The sequence below is a fragment of the Callospermophilus lateralis genome, chromosome 7 (genome assembly GCF_048772815.1).
Source record: "Callospermophilus lateralis isolate mCalLat2 chromosome 7, mCalLat2.hap1, whole genome shotgun sequence".
NCBI classification, from domain to species: domain Eukaryota; kingdom Metazoa; phylum Chordata; class Mammalia; order Rodentia; family Sciuridae; genus Callospermophilus; species Callospermophilus lateralis.
In genome coordinates, this window is record NC_135311.1 from 72960549 (window position 1) to 72973377 (window position 12829).

Here is a 12829-nt window from a genome sequence, read left to right on the forward strand (position 1 = left end):
TAAGGCAATCCCAAAAACCAAAGGTCAAATGTTTTCTCTGATATATGGAAATTAACCCAGAGTAAGGGAGGGTGGGAGGAGAAGAATAGAAATTCATTGGATTAGACAAAAGGAAATGAAAGGAAGAGGGGGTGGATAGTAAAAAGAAAGACTGTGGAATGAATCTGACATAAATTTTCTGTGCACTTATGGTTACACCACAGTGAATTTCAGCATCATGTACACCCACAAGACAGGGATTCTAATTAGAATAAGATATATTCCATGCTTGTGTAATTATATCAAAATAGATTCTACTGTTATTTATAACTGAAAAGAACCAAAAAAAAAAAAAAGTCACCACTGAGAAATGTACAAAGGAAAAAAAAATGATAGTGACTGGGTTGTCGAGTAGGCCTCTCTGAAGAGATGAAAAGAGATCTGAAGAAAAAGATTTAGTAATTAAAAATCAAGTAGATGGAACAGCAATTTCAAAAGAAAAGATGACTTCTGGGTTTGAATGCTGGGTGGATCAGTGCTATTGTTTGTATAGGATGTAGCAATGTTTGGAGGGGTTGAATTTCTCAAGAGTGAAATAAGTTTTTTGGCTGCTTTTGGATGAGTCTGGCCTTTGTATCTTTGAAGTTGATTTGAAAGACCAAAGTCACTGGCAGATGTGGAAAGGGTCACGGGGGAAGTGGGAATCGAAGGAACATATTAAATGAAAGAAAATTCATGTTAAGATCTGAATCAACCTAAATGCAGGCTGATGGCTAGTTGGGAGATTAATTAAGAGGAAACATTAAATCAAAGTTTGTTATTGTAGTAACAATGAGGATATAGTTCAAGGTACATTTTCCTTAATTTAGATGGGATGACTCAGCATTTATGTCTAAAGATATCATATTTCCTTCCTGTAGCTTATGCCATGATTTTCAGGTTGTTATTGGCTTCTATTTGTGATCCTTTTGTCAGTCCTGTGACTGTTTCATTAAAATTGATACTTAGAAGAAGATGGACTTCATGCTATAATTTAACAAATTTTTACTTAAAAGCATAGTGATGTTTTTGAGGCATCATGATGAATAAAGGATTGTCTCCTGCCCTTAAGATTCTTATTTCTTGAAGGGAATAAAGACAAATAAATGGCGATTATGATACAAACAATTAAAGTAAACTCCAGGGATGAGAATGAGGTGTGGTTAGAGGAATTTAAGCCAGTGGGGGCAGGAGATGGAGGAGTTATGGAGGACTTGCCCAGGTGAGTGTTGGTGTGGATGAGGACAAATATTGGAGAGGGGGCACTGATAGAGAATGATAAGCACCTACCAGTCTTGGAGAGAGAGCTCCTGGAAGGTATTCAGAGAACTAGATGCCTTCCAGGTCATAGGGATGGAACCCTGTGTGTGATGTGAGGAGATGTGAGACTGGAGAGGGGAGACGGGAGAAGGACTTAAGGGCACTCATTATCAATTATACTGTGGGGATGAGACTATTCTGAGTGCAAAGGAGAGTCATTAGAAGGTTTTAAAGAGTGACAGGACCAGATTTTTCATTTTAGAAGGACTGGATACAAGGTGAATAGTGGTTGGAATATGCCTGGGTTGCTAGCACTGAAGTCTTGTGTGAATTAGAAAAACACTTGTACGTTAGAACACTGCGTCCCGTCGGGCACACAGGCTCTCCAATAGTGCCCTTCAACCCTGACCCTGAGAGTGGAGTTGGATGGTAATCCAGGTCCCACTCCTTGAACCTGGGTGCCTTCAACCTGTGGAAGAACTGGCTCTATTTGTAAAAGAGTTTTGTGAGGAATCCTGGTAAGAAATGCAGAAGGCCAGAAGAGATAAGCAGAGGCTCTTTAAGATATTAAGAATTGGCCATGATAGGATTTGGTGACTCACTGGGTGTAGAGGGGAAAAAAAAGGGAGAGGAATATATCTGTGTATTTATGAGTATGTTAGAATGTTTAATACTCTGTCCTTTCCTTTCTCCCTTTTACTTTCCTCAGGATGTAGTCCCCCCTTCCCCCCAAGAAATCACTGAATAGTTGAGGATTGCTGGGGAGGGCAAGTATATGAACAAAAGGGGGAAGTGGTTCACTTTGTTTGAATGGGGGGAGAGGGAACCAAGAAGGGCAGTAGATGTGGCATTTTAAAAGAGGGGCTTGTTGTCAGAAAGTAGAGGAAGGAGGCTGAAGTGGGTGGGGTTAAAAGTGGAGAGGAGTAATGGAGATGGTTTTCTGACAAAGTTATAACACAATGTGGTCTTTGACAAAACTGAAAGTCCATTAATTAAAGCTATAGAACAAGAGGATATGGTTCAATTAGAGAAAGGGAAGCAGAGGCAAGAGCCAAGTGTTGGTTAGCATTCATTCTTTTGACAAATATGTAGATGCCTTGCAAAAATTGATGAATAAAATAGGCAAAGTCTCTGCCTTTTCAGCATTAGGACTTCATTTATGTATGTATGTATGTATGTATTATTTTTTTTTGAGAGAACAGAAAAAGTTTTATTGCTTTGCTAGCAAAGGAGAAACGTAGGGGACTCCTATCCTAGAGACTGTGATTCTGCCCATCAGCAGGAACAAGGGACTTTTAAAGAGGTAATTCAAAGGCTACATTCCACCTGTTCTCTGTCTGGAGTTGTAATTCACTTGTTAATTTGGGAGATAGTCATTTCTGAGATCCCCTAGTACTATCCCCAAAGTCTGGATTACTTTGTTTCTATGGTGGGTGTGTACTCAGGGACAAATAAATCTGCCTAAATGGGAATGAAAGGTAATCTTATTTCTCCTGAGATTAGGGATGGGAAGAGATTAGTGGAGGACCAGAGAGGAAGAGAAACATGCCTATTTAAATACTAAGTTGCAGTGGCAGAGAAGAGCTATATTCAAAGCATAAAGTGGACCATTGTTACATTTCCCCACTGTCAATTTCTACATTCCATTTCTATGTAAAAATGGGTGACAACATCTCCAAGCTGCTTCTTGTTGAAAGAGCATAAAGTTGGGGTAATTAATCCAGAGTCCTTGAGGATATTCAGTATTAGAGCAATTCAGAGGTCCACAGTGGCTAATAGCAGGTGACTGGACAAGGCATATATAGGGCAGGGATCATGCTAAGACAACAATAAACCAAGACAGCACAGCATTATTTTTTGTAAACAATTAGCACAAAAACAAAAACAATTAGTATTTCAGCCAGTCTATGAAAACAGTAACTCATATCAGTGAAGAACAGATGAAGTTCATCACTGTAAGAGGTTAGGAAGATTTGTAAGTATCATATGGACTTAAAAAAAAAAGATTGTGACTCTGATGGTCTCTCCCCCCTCCACCCCCAGAAATAATATACTTCATGAAGGTATGATTATCCTGATATTGAAATCAGACAAAGACAATATCAAAAAGAAAGAAAACCCCAGGGACTGTAGGTGAGAAAATCCTCAAGAAAATACTAGCAAAACAAAATATTAACTATTTTATTAAATATAAAAACTATGTGCTGTGATCAAATTGGATTTATCCCAGGAATATGAGATTGACTTAACATCTAAAAACCAATTATCATAATACAGGATATCAATTAAAAGGCAAAAAAAACCACATGATTATCTCAATAGAAAAAAAAAAAGTATACGAAATCTTTGCTTAGCATCTGGATGGCCATCTTAAGTAACAGCTGCCATTTTAAGAAAAATCTTGCTTTCTTGCCCAAGGGAGGTTCTGAGAAAAGCTCATCACTCCCTTATACCAACCCAGCACTTCACCACCTGCATTAGGACCCACCTGGCTCTAATCCTTGAGCCTGCCCCATAAAAGTCCTGAACATCAATCCTGTTTTGCCTCTCTTGTCTATGGAGAGATGTGTCCTTATTTGACAGCTCTGATGAATAAACTCTCCTGTATATCTCTGCCTAGTCTCTGTCTTTCCTTTCTTGTTTGTCTGTCTCCCAGTTCCTCGCTTTCCTTTCAAATCCAAAATTCTTCTTTTTTTCCCCATTTATATCCCTTCCTCTTCCTTCACTCCACTCTACCTAATCCAAAGTACCTCTATTCTTTTCTATCCCCCTGACCCTTATTTTGAATAAGCATCCATGTATCAGAGAAAACATTTGGCCTTTGGTTTTTGGGGACTGGCTTATTTTGCTTAGCATGATGTTCTCCAGATCCACCCACTTAGGCAAATGCCTTAATTTCATAATTCTTTAAGGTTGAGTAATATTTCCTTGTGTATATATACCACAGTTTCTTTATCTATTCATCTGTTGAAGGGCAGCTAGGTTGGTTCCACAGTTTAGCTATTGTGAGTTAAGCTGCTATAAACACTGATGTGGCTGCATCACTGTAGTATGCTGATTTTAAGTCCTTTGGGTATAAACCAAGGAGTGGGATAGCTGGGTCAAATAGTGGTCCCATTCCAAGTTTTCTGAGGAATCTCCATACCGTTTGCCATAGTGGTTGCACCAATGTGCAGTCCTATTACATCCTTGCCAACATTTATTGTGATTCTGCCCATCAGCAGGAACAAGGGACTTTTAAAGAGGTAATTCAAAGGCTACATTCCACCTGTTCTCTGTCTGGAGTTGTAATTCACTTGTTAATTTGGGAGATAGTCATTTCTGAGATCTTCTAGTACCATCCCCAAAGTCTGGATTACTTTTTCCCCACATCCTTGCCAATATTCATTGTTGCTTGTATTCTTCATAATTGCCATTCTGACTGGAGTGCAATGAAATCTTAGAATAGTTTTGATTTGCATTTCTCTAATTGCTAGAGATGTTGAACTTTTTTTCCCACATATTTGTTGATCTATTGTATTTCTTCTTCTGTGAAGTGTCTGTTCTTAGCCCATTTATTGATTTTTTTTTTTTTTTTTGGTGTTAAGTTTTTTGAGCTTTTTTACATGTCCTGGAGATTAGTTCTCTATCTTAGGTGCATGTGGTAAAGATTTACTCCCATTCTGTAGGTTCTGTCTTCGCATTGTTATTTCCTTTGCTGAGTAGAAGCTTTTAAATTTAAATCCATCCTATTTATTGATTCTTGATTTTACTCATTGCACTTTAGGAGTCTTGTTAAGGAAGTCGAGTTTTAAGCTGACATGAAGATTTAGGCCTCCTTTTTCTTCTATTAAGTACAGGGTCTTTATTCTAGTGCCTGTCTTTGATCCACTTTGAGTTGAGTTTCATGCAGGGTGAGGGATAGGGGTTTAATTTCGTTTTGCTACATATGGATTTCTAGTTTTCCAGCACCATCTGTTGAAGAAGCTATTCTTTCTCCAATGAATGTTTTTGGTGCCTTTGTTTAGTATGAGATAACTGTATTTACGTGGATTTGTCTCTGTGTCTTCTATTCTGTACTACCTGTCTATGTGTCTGTTTTGGTGCCAATACCATGACATTTTTGTTACTACAGCTTTGGAGGATAGTTTAAGATCTGATACTGTGTTACCTCCCGGTTCACTTTTCTTGCTAATGATTGCTTTGGCTATTCTGTGTCTCTTATTTTTCCAAATGAATTTCATGATTGCTTTTTCTAGTTCTATGAAGAATGTCCTTGGGATTTTAATAGGAATTGTATTAAATCTGTATTACATGTTTGGTAGTATGGCCATTTTGACAATTTCAATTCTTCCTACTCAAGAACGTGGGAGATCTTTCCATCTTCTAATGTCTTCTTTAATTTCTTTCTTTAGTGTTCTGTAGTTTTCATTGTAGACGTCTTTCACCTCTTTTGTTAGATTAATTCCTGAGTATTTTTTTTTGAGCCTATTGTGAATGGGGTAGTTTTCCTAATTTCTCTTTCAGTGGATTAAACAGTGATAGATAGGAATAGGTGTTGATTTTATATTATGTTACTTTGCTGAATTCATTTATTTATTTTTTTAAAGAGAGAGAGAGAGGGAGAGAATTTTTAATATTTATTTTTTAATTTTTGGCAGACACAACATCTTTGTTTGTATGTGGTGCTGAGGATCGAACCTGGGCCGCACGCGCACGCATGCCAGGCGAGTGCGCTACCACTTGAGCCACATCCCCAGCCCTCATTTATTAATTCTAGAAGTTTTTTGGCAGAGTTTTTTGGATTTTCTAAATAAAGAATTATGTCAATAGCAAATAATGATAGTTTGAGTTCTGTTTTTCCTATTTTATCCCTTTAATTTCTTTCTTCTAATTGCTCTGGCTACAGTTTCAAGGACAGTGTTGAATAGAAGTGGTAAAAGAGAACATGCTTGTTTTGTTCCAGTTTTTAGAGGGAATGATTTCAATTTTTCTCCATTTAGAATGATGTTGGCCTGGGACTTAGCATAGATAGCTTTTACAATGTTGAAGTATATTCCTATTATCTCTAGTTTTTCTAGGGATAGAAGTGCTGTATTTTGTCAAATTCTTTTTCTGCATCTATTGATAGTATGATGCTTGTCTTTAAGTCTATTAATGTGATCCATTATGTTTATTGATTTCCACATGTTGAACTAATCCTGCATTCCTGGGAATCCCACTTGGCCATGGTGCACCATCTTTTAAATATGATTTTGTATGCATTTTGCCAGTATTTTATTGAGAATTTTTGTATCTATGTTCATCAGGGATATTGTCTGAAGTTTTTTTTTTTCCTTGATGTGTCTTTGTCTGGTTGGTACCAGAGTAATACTAGCCTCACTGAATGAGTTTGGAAGCCTTTCCTCCTTTTCTGTATCATGGAATACTTTGAAGAGTATTGATGTTAATTCTTCTTTGAAGGTCTTGTAGATCTTGGTTGAGAATCCATCTGGTCCTGGGTTTTTCTTGATTGGTAGGCTTTTGATGATGCCTTCTATTTCATTGCTTGAAATCAATCTGTTTAAATTGTGTATGCCCTCTAATTCAGTTTGGGTAGGTCATATATCTACAGAAGTTTGTTGATGTCTTCAAGATTTTCTGTTTTATTGGAGTGTAAATTTTCAATATAGTTTCTAATTATCCTCTGTATTTCAGTCTTGTCTGCTATGATATTTCCTTTTTCATCACATATTTTAGTAATTTAAGTGTTCTCTCTCTCTTTGTTAGCATAGCTAAGAGTTTACCAATTTTTTAAATGTTTTTTCAAGGATCAAATTTTTGTTTCATTAGTTTTTTCAATTGTTTCAATTTTATTGATTTCAGATGATTTTAATTATTTTCTGTCTCCTACTGCTTTGGGGTTTGCTTTGTTCATCTTTTTCTAGGGCTTTGAGATGTAATGTTAGATCATTTATTAATTGGTTTTCTATTCTTTAAATGAATGAGCTCAATGCAATGAATTTTCCTCTTAGCACTGCCTTTATAGTGTCTCAGAGGTCTTGATATGTTGTATCATTGTTCTCATTTTTATCTAAGTAATTGTAATTTCATCCCTGATTTCCTCTATTCATTTATTATTTAATAACATATTATTTAGTCTGCAGGTATTATAGTAGCTTCCATTTTTTATTTTACCATTGATTTATAATTTTACTCCATTATTAGCTGGTATAATACAGGGTATTTCTCTCTCTCTCTCTCTCTCTATATATATATATACACACACACACACACACACACACACACACACACACACTAACACACACACACACACCACACTTTGTATTTGCTTAGAGTTACTTTGTGGCCTAAGATATGGTATATTTTAGAGGAGGATCCATGTGCTGCTGAGAAGAAAGCATTTTAGTTAATTGATGGATGAAATATCCTATCTATGTTCGTTAATTCTAAATTATTGTGTTGATAAGTTCTATAGTTTCTTTGTTTAGTTTTTGTCTGGAAGATCTATCCAGTAGCGAGAGAGGTGTCTTAAAGTCACCGGTGTTATTGTGTTGTGGTTTATTTGATTCTTGAAATCAAGGAGGGTTTTTTGGGTGCACTTAGATGCTCCATTGTTTGGGGCATAAATATTTGCAATTCTTATGTCTTGCTGATGTATCATTCGCTTAAGCAGTATAAAATGTCCTTTTTTGTCCCTTCTGATTAGCTTTGGCTTGAAGTCCACTTTCTCTGATATGAGGATGAAAACCCCTACTTGTTTATGTGATCCAGATGAGTGATATGTTTTTTTCCCCATCCTTTCACCCTCAGTCAGAGGATGTCTTTGCCTATGAGATGAGTCTCTTGGAGGCAGCATATTTTTGGGTCTTGTTTTTTAATCCGATCTCCCAGTCTATGTCTTTTGATTAATTAGATTGATTAGTTTAAGCCATTAACATTCTAGGTTATTATTTTTCTTTAAATTTTTTATTGATTTATTTATTTTAGTTAGGTATATATGACAGCAAAATGCATTTTGATTTATCCCACTCCAGTCATAATGGCAAATATCAAAAAATCAAGCAACAATGAGTGCTGGTGGGAGTGTAGGGAAAAAGGTACATTGATTCTTTGCTGGTGGATTGCAAAATGGTACAAGCACTTTGGAAAGCAGTAGGGAGATATATTAGAAAACTTGGAATGGAACCACAATTTGACTCAGCTATCCCACTCCTAGGTCTATACCCGAAATACTTAGCATGCTACAGCAGTGCAGCCACCTCAATGTTTATAGCAGCTCAGTTCATAATAGCTAACCTGTGGAAACAGCCTAGATGCCCTTCAATAGATGAATGGATAAAGAAACTTGGTATATATACACAATGGAATACTACTCAGCCTCAAAGAAGAATGAAATTATGGCATTTACAGGTAAATGGATGGAACTGGAGAATATCATGCTAAGTGATGTAAGCCAATCCCCTCAAACCAAAGGCCAAATATTTTCTCTGATAAGTGAATGCTGGTCTATAATGGGCACAGGGCAAGGGAAGAATGGGGAAATTTTGGATTGAGAAGAGGGGAGAGAGAGTATGGAAGGGAGGGAAAGAAGAGGGTGTGTATGGGGGGAAGATGGTAGAATGAGATGGACATTATTACCCCTATGTATGGGTATGGTTGCATGAATGGTGTGACTCTACATCATGTATAATCAGAGAAATGAAAAAAGATATGCTTCATTTCTGTTGAAAAAATTAAAAAATTCTATTCTTATTTTGCATGTTAATCATTCTCATTATGATGTGCCTTGGTGTGGGTCTATTGTAATTTTGTACATTAGAGGTCCTGTAAGCTCTTATATTTGATTTTCCATTTCATTATTTAGGTTTGGGAAAATTTATGGTATTATTTCCTCAAAAATATTGTGCATTCCTTTGGTTTGTAGCTCCACACCTTCATCTATCCCAATAAATCTTAAAGTTGACCTTTTAATTTACCCCATAATTCTTAGAAGTTCTGTTCATAGTTTCTTACCATCTTCTCTGTGTGGTCAATTTTATTTTCAAGATTCTATATTTTGTCTTTATTGCCTGAGGTTCTGTCTTCCAAGTGGTCTAGCCTGTTAGTGACACTTTTCATTAAATTTTTTATTTGGTTTATTGATTCCTTCATTTTGTGGATTTCTGTTTGCTTTCTTTTAAGAATCTCTATAGCTTTATTGAAGTGATCCTTTAACTCCTGAAATTTATGTCTGATTTCAGTTCTTACATTATTCTTTACATTGTAGATCAGTTTAACAATGTAAGTTCTAAACTCCCCTGAACTTTCTTTTACCCTGTTGCCAATGGATTCTGTAATTGGAGCATCTTGGTTTGTTTGGGGTATTTTGTTTCCTTTTTTTAAAATGTTATTTGTGTGTCTCCCCATCTAGCAGTGTGGATCTGAGGAAGTATAGTTTCTACCCTATAGATTTAGTGATTCTGAAGGTTTTCAGTACCTTGCCTTTAAGAGGGAGACCAATATTAACAGTGCCCAATGCAAATAATATACAGTCTTAAACCAAATATTTCCTATTAAGACATCTACGGTTTTGTCACATGATAAACTCAAATGATGTTTTCAATTATTGTCTGTAATATCAATAGTAAGTTTGTAAAATGGTTATAATTCTAATCATGGACAAAGAGAGAACATAAGTGGTGTTGGATGTGATGTTTATAAGGAAGGAGAAGATAAGATAGAAGTAAAGGATTATAAGAAGAGTGAAAGAGGAATCAATAGAGGTTGGCTGTTAGCAGGAGAAAAGAGAGAAAGAGAATCCAGGGGAACAAGTAAGTGAGAGGATATATATGTGTGTATGTATACACACACACACACACACACACACACACACACACACACATATATATATATATATATATAGAGAGAGAGAGAGAGAGAGAGAGAGAGAGAAGTAAAAATAAGAGAATACACAACAAAACTGTAATATACTATTCAGATGTCCCAGTCCTCAATAAACTGATGCATGAAAAATATTTGGTTTTAAAAATGGTAGAAATGTGAGAGAGAGAAAAGAAAAAAAGAAAAACATCTCGATAGAAAGTTGAACAATTGTTTCTGTTGGAGTTCAAGAGTTTCTCAGCTTCCCTTCTCAGCCAATAGGTGGTGTTGTTTGGAGTTTGAGGATAGCTCCACCCTCAGGATGGTGAGGGTTGCTAGGGTGGAAGGGCTAGTCCTGGAGGTAGAACTCCTGGAGGTGGGGTATAGCAATTGCCAGTCCACATTGATAGACTATACCCCTGGAATCTCCTCTGGGTTCCACTTGTGTGACGTAGGAGCCTGATCTTAGCCCTCTACCTTGCCTGCAGACCTCAGAATTCCTGGTTTCTGACTTAGACTCCAAACTTAATCTCTCCTACTCCTGCCATTTTGAATTCCCAATTCTCTCCCAAGCGGTCCTGAGGGCTGAGTGCTGGGGACCTGTGCACCTGTCACGGAGAGCTATTCTGTATCAAGACCAGATGCTGAGAGCTGTGGGCTGACCACATAGCTGTGAGTTCTGGGCCTGGTTGGTGGCTAGGGAGGGGTTTGGAGACTGGGAATTAGGGAGCTTGAGTGCCCTATTGGGTGTTGGATCTTGTGGGACCAGGGGATCATTGGATGTCAGACTGGGGAGGGGGTCAGGGACTAGGCTGGTGACAGGGCCTCACAAGTGCTGGCCCAAGTATGCTCTGGGAACCTGGTGGATGCTGGACCAGCTGGCTGGGTGAGCCGAAAGCAAGATGCTCTCATACCCACTTCTAACCTTCTAACCCATTGTTTTCAGCCCTTTCTGCTTCAGGACTCACAGAACTGGGGAGAGCCCAGCTTTCCATAGGTTTGCTAGGCTTGGACAGGCTCACATAGACCTAGCTATGAACTCATGGATCTGGGTTTCAGTTTCTATAGTCTCTGCCATGCTTCAGGCCTAAGATCTCAATGTTATTTTAATTTACAATTAGACACACTACCAGGAATGTGCTCACATAAAGGAAGATACAGCAAGATGGTAGCTATTAGAACATATTAGACCATGTGAAGAAACAGCAAGATGGTAGCTATTAGCACATCTATCAGGAAGACCTCACATGTAAACAAACCTGCATGCACCTTGATAATGGAGTTCCAGGCCCTTGCTCATGTCCCAAGATGGAATTGGGCATGTGGTGATGGTGGTGGTGGCGGCAAACCTGCAGGCATCTTGATATTGGACTTTCAGGTCCTGGCTAGTGCCCCAGATGGAGGCTGCCACCTCTCTAGATGGCAGTGGTGGCGATGGTGGTGGTGTCCCAAGACAGAGGTGGCTACATTCCGAGATGGGATGGAGGCATTGGGTTGGGTGTCAGTGTTGGGTGGCATGGCAGTCTGATAGTCAGTCTCTCTCTCTCTCTCTCTCTCTCTCTCTCTCTCTCTCTCTCTTTTGGTACTAGGGATTGAGCTCAGGGGGCATTCAACACTGAGCCACATCCCCAGCCTCCTGTGTATTTTATTTAGAGATAGGGTATCACTGAGTTGCTTAGTGCTTTAGTGCCTTAGTGCTGTTGCTGAGGCTGGCTTTGAACTTAGGATCCTCCTGTCCCAGCCTCCCAAGCCACTTGGATGACAAGTGTGTGTCACCACGTCTAGCCTGATAGTCTCTTTTGATAGTTATCAAGCACTCCTGTCTAAGAAACTTTCCTTTATAGCTTCCGGCTTTACTTATTTTTGGTGGGACTGACAGAAGTATACATCTTATAGTAAAAAAAAAAAACAACTATTGTTTTTCCTTTTGGATGCCCATGTATGGCTGTCCTTTGACTGTAACTCTCTTGCCAGGTGTTTAAGACCAAGCTGGTCAATTGACCTTTTTCCTACATATTGTTAAGAGTCAGCTGAGTTTCCTCAGGGTGTCACTCTTGGGAACTTGTGAGAAGCCGCTTAGTTTCTCTAGAGGAATCTGCAGGATAGAGCAGGGTCTTGCTAACCATGCATGGCTTTTGTTGGAAGCATCAGGGACATTTTCTTCTCTAATAACTCTCCTTTTTGCAGAATGTTCACTGGTTGGTGTCCTGTTCTCTAGGGTCCCATTGATCCCTGTGTTTGGGATATTGTGTGGCCCAGAGTTGCAAAGCCCTTAGAGAAGTAGGACTTTGTCTTGAAAGCAGTGTGGGGGCTATTTAGGTTTTGCTCAGATTAATTTGGGGTGATTGTGGTTTGGGGAAAGACTGATGATACAGAGAGTCTTTTCCAGAAGATAAGGAAGGCTGAACTAAGGTAGTGTTACTGAAGTGGCAGGAGTAGGTGCGGAGAGAGGTCAGGGTGAAGGGGATGTCACAGACAGCTTGTTCACATATTTGATCTAAGGGGTAATAAAATTGGAGGCTGAAGAGATAGCCTGCCTTTTGTTAGGTGTCAATGACTAGGTGGTGAGATACTTTTCTTTCACCAAAATAGAAATTCAGCAGATAAAGGTGAAGAGAACGAACTTAGTTTCATAAGAATTATACTATTTATTGACCCAAACTCACAAACCTAGATCTAAATATATCTTGAAAGCACATGTTGGCTTAGA